Source organism: Etheostoma spectabile, unplaced genomic scaffold (assembly GCF_008692095.1).
Source record: "Etheostoma spectabile isolate EspeVRDwgs_2016 unplaced genomic scaffold, UIUC_Espe_1.0 scaffold00006620, whole genome shotgun sequence".
Classification (NCBI taxonomy): Eukaryota; Metazoa; Chordata; class Actinopteri; order Perciformes; family Percidae; genus Etheostoma; species Etheostoma spectabile.
In genome coordinates this window covers 22501-27500 of record NW_022603404.1, presented here as the reverse complement: position 1 = coordinate 27500, position 5000 = coordinate 22501, and positions in this window count along the sequence as shown.

Here is a 5000-nt window from a genome sequence, read left to right as displayed (position 1 = left end):
TCACCCTCCGCCTGGTTAATGTGGAGCTAAGGGGTGTTAAAACGCGGTGAAAATCATCCGGGGGAGACGCACCATGAGCGGACTGAGCTGCCCCAACTCCCCCTGTCATCCTCCGCCTGGTTACTGTGGAGCTGGGGGTGTTAAAACGCGGTAAAAATCATCCGGGGGAGACGCACCATGAGCGGACTGAGCTGCCCCAACTCCCCCTGTCATCCTCCGCCTGGTTAATGTGGAGCTAAGGGGTGTTAAAACGCGGTGAAAATCATCCGGGGGAGACGCACCATGAGCGGACTGAGCTGTCCAAACTCCCCCTGTCATCCTCCGCCTGGTTAATGTGGCGCTAAGGGGTGTTAAAACGCGGTAAAAATCATCCGGGGGAGACGCACCATGAGCGGACTGAGCTGTCCCAACTCCCCCTGTCATCCTCCGCCTGGTTAATGTGGCGCTAAGGGGTGTTAAAACGCGGTAAAAATCATCCGGGGGAGACGCACCATGAGCGGACTGAGCTGCCCCAACTCCCCCTGTCATCCTCCATCTTGTTAATGTGGAGCTAAGGGGTGTTAAAACGCGGTAAAAATCATCCGGGGGAGACGCACCATGAGCGGACTGAGCTGTCCCAACTCCCCCTGTCATCCTCCGCCTGGTTAATGTGGCGCTAAGGGGTGTTAAAACGCGGTAAAAATCATCCGGGGGAGACGCACCATGAGCGGACTGAGCTGTCCCAACTCCCCCTGTCATCCTCCATCTTGTTAATGTGGAGCTAAGGGGTGTTAAAACGCGGTAAAAATCATCCGGGGGAGACGCACCATGAGCGGACTGAGCTGTCCCAACTCCCCCTGTCATCCTCCGCCTGGTTAATGTGGCGCTAAGGGGTGTTAAAACGCGGTAAAAATCATCCGGGGGAGACGCACCATGAGCGGACTGAGCTGCCCCAACTCCCCCTGTCATCCTCCATCTTGTTAATGTGGAGCTAAGGGGTGTTAAAACGCGGTAAAAATCATCCGGGGGAGACGCACCATGAGCGGACTGAGCTGTCCCAACTCCCCCTGTCACCCTCCGCCTGGTTATTGTGGAGCTAGGGGTGTTAAAACGCGGTAAAAATCATCCGGGGGAGACGCACCATGAGCGGACTGAGCTGTCCCAACTCCCCCTGTCACCCTCCGCCTGGTTAATGTGGAGCTAAGGGGTGTTAAAACGCGGTGAAAATCATCCGGGGGAGACGCACCATGAGCGGACTGAGCTGCCCCAACTCCCCCTGTCATCCTCCGCCTGGTTACTGTGGAGCTGGGGGTGTTAAAACACGGTAAAAATCATCCGGGGGAGACGCACCATGAGCGGACTGAGCTGCCCCAACTCCCCCTGTCATCCTCCGCCTGGTTAATGTGGAGCTAAGGGGTGTTAAAACGCGGTGAAAATCATCCGGGGGAGACGCACCATGAGCGGACTGAGCTGTCCAAACTCCCCCTGTCATCCTCCGCCTGGTTAATGTGGAGCTGGGGGTGTTAAAACGCGGTAAAAATCATCCGGGGGAGACGCACCATGAGCATATTGAGCTCTGCCATCTGCCCCTATGTCCCTGCTCCTGGTAACCCCTGAAGAAATAGCCAAAAATTGTTTTAAATGAATCCGGGGAAGACGCACTGTGAGGGGACCGAGTTCTGCCAGCACTCCCTGTCATATTTCGCCTGGTTAATGTGGAGGAAAATGGCGTTAAAATGCGGTTAAAATCATCCGTGTGAGAGGCTCCATGGGTGGGTTGAGCTCTGCCTGCTCCCCCTGTCATGCTCCACCTGGTTACTGTGGTCAAAAAGGGCGTTAAAACGCGGTTAAATTCATCCGTGTGAGAGGCTCCATGGGCGGGTTGAGCTCTGCCTGCTCCCCCTGTCATGCCCCACCTGGTTACTGTAGTCAAAAAGGGCGTTAAAACGCGGTTAAACTCATACGTGTGAGAGGCTCCATGGGCGGGTTGAGCTCTGCCTGCTCCCCCTGTCATGCTCCACCTGGTTACTGTGGCGAAAAAGGGCGTTAAAATGCGGTTAAAATCATCCGTGTGAGAGGCCCTATGTGCGGGTTGAGCTGTGCCTGCTCTCCCTGTCATGCTCCATCTGGTTACTGTGGCCCAAAAGGGCGTTAAAACGCGGTTAAAATCATCCGTGTGAGAGGCCCTATGTGCGGGTTGAGCTGTGCCTGCTCTCCCTGTCATGCTCCATCTGGTTACTGTGGCCCAAAAGGGCGTCAAAACGCGGTTAAAATCATCCGTGTGAGAGGCTCCATGGGCGGGTTGAGCTGTGCCTGCTCTCCCTGTCATCCTCCGCCAGCTAACCATGGAGGTAATCACCGACACGTTGCGGTTAAATTCATCCAGAGGAGAAGCCCCATGAGCGGATGGAGCTCTGACGCTCTCCGCCGTCTTTCTCTGGAGGCCCATGTTTTCAAAAACTGGGTTTCTCAAATCGTGCGGATGGTAGCTGCGAAAACCACCCCAAAGTGACGCTCACCGGAGAAGGGGAAAAAGTGCGCAAGCGGTTGACCCTTTACCGCCCGTCACCTCCCCCGGTCGAAATACTTAGAAAAAATCCAGAATTTTTCGCCCCTGGTAACCTAAGTTTTTTTTCTAAGTTTTTCGACCGGAGGAGGGGAAATGCAGAAGCGGTTGACCTTCTCCCGCTTCTGCAAATGCCTTCTCCGGTCGAAAAACTTTAACTTTTTAACACTTTGAAAAAGGCTCCAGGGCCCTAATCCGCCACTCTTATCCCCAGCTAGAGGCTCTGTTGCTGGGCAATGGCCCCCAGGGCTGCAGGCCTCCCTTCTCTGCCCCAGAAACATGCACTGACACTGGGTTAAAAGCCTCCAGCACCCTCACACCCCCTCGTTAGGCCCAGCTTGTGGCTCTGTTGCCGGGCAACGGCCTCCAGGGCTGCAGGCCTCACCTCTGTGCCCCACTCTCAAGCACTGAAGCTGGGTTAACAAGCTCCAGCACACTCACACTCCCTCGTTAGGCCCAGCTTGTGGCTCTGTTGCCGGGCAACGGCCTCCAGGGCTGCAGGCCTCACCTCTGTGCCCCACTCTCAAGCACTGAAGCTGGGTTAACAAGCTCCAGCACACTCACACTCCCTCGTTAGGCCCAGCTTGTGGCTCTGTTGCCGGGCAACGGCCTCCAGGGCTGCAGGCCTCACCTCTGTGCCCCACTCTCAAGCACTGAAGCTGGGTTAACAAGCTCCAGCACACTCACACTCCCTCGTTAGGCCCAGCTTGTGGCTCTGTTGCCGGGCAACGGCCTCCAGGGTGAAATGCATCCCCTGCATGCCCCACTCTCATGCACTGAAGCTGGGTTAACAAGCTCCAGCGCCATCACACTCCCTCCCTAGGCCCAGAAAGTGGCTCTCACTCTGGCCTTTGACCTCCAGGGTTATAACCCTTCACTCTGTGGCCCAGTTACATGCACTGACACTGGGTTAACAGGCTCCAGCACCCTCCCACACCCCCCAAAGGCCCAGTAAGTGGCTCTAAGTCTGGCCTGTGACCTCCAGGGTTATAGGCCTTCACTCTATGCCCCAGTTACATGCACTGACCCTGGCTAAACATGTTCCAGCACCCTCCCACACCCCCCAAAGGCCCAGTAAGTGGCTCTGAGTCTGGCCTATGACCTCCAGGGTTATAAGCCTTCACTATATGCCCCAGTTACATGCACTGACCCTGGGTAAACATGTCCCAGCACCCTCCCACACCCCCCAAAGGCCCAGTAAGTGGCTCTCACTCTGGCCTCTGACCTCCAGGGCTGCAGGCCTCACCTCTGTGGCCCAGTTACATGCACTGACCCTGGGTAAACATGTCCCAGCACCCTCCCACACCCCCCAAAGGCCCAGCAAGTGGCTCTCACTCTGGCCTCTGACCTCCAGGGTTATAACCCTTCACTCTGTGGCCCAGTTACATGCACTGACCCTGGGTAAACATGTCCCAGCACCCTCCCACACCCCCCAAAGGCCCAGTAAGTGGCTCTAAGTCTGGCCTGTGACCTCCAGGGTTATAGGCCTTCACTCTATGCCCCAGTTACATGCACTGACCCTGGGTAAACATGTCCCAGCACCCTCCCACACCCCCTTAATGCCCAGTAAGTGGCTCTCACACTGGCCTTTGACCTCCAGGGCTGAAGGCCTCCCCTCTGTACCCCAGAAACATGCACTGACACTGGGTTAACAGGCTCCAGCCCCCTCCCACACCCCCTTAAGGCCCAGCAAGTGGCTCTAAGTCTGGCCTATGACCCCCAGGGTTATAACCCTTCACTCTGAGGCCCAATAACATGCACTGACACTGGGTTAACAGGCTCCAGCAACCTCCCACACCCCATTAAGGACCAGAAAGTGGCTCTAAGTCTGGCCTATGACCCCCAGGGTTAAAAGCCTTCACTCTATGCCCCAGTTACATGCACTGACCCTGGGTAAACATGTCCCAGCACCCTCCCACACCCCCCAAAGGCCCAGTAAGTGGCTCTAAGCCTGGCCGTTGACCTCCAGGGTTATAAGCCTTCACTCTGTGGCCCAGTTACATGCACTGACCCTGGGTTAAAAGGCTCCAGCACACTCCCACTCCCTCTTAATGCCCAGCAAGTGGCTCTAAGTCTGGCCTATGACCTCCAGGGTTAAAAGCCTTCACTATGTGGCCCAATAACATGCACTGACACTGGGTTAACAGGCTCCAGCACACTCCCACACCCCCTTAATGCCCAGCAAGTGGCTCTAAGTCTGGCCTATGACCTCCAGGGTTAAAAGCCTTCACTCTATGCCCCAGTTACATGCACTGACCCTGGGTAAACATGTCCCACCACCCTCCCACACCCCCCAAAGGCCCAGCAAGTGGCTCTCACTCTGGCCTCTGACCTCCAGGGTTATAAGCCTTCACTATATGCCCCAGTTACTTGCACTGACCCTGGGTAAACATGTCCCAGCACCCTCCCACACCCCCCAAAGGCCCAGTAAGTGGCTCTAAGCCTGGCCGTTGAC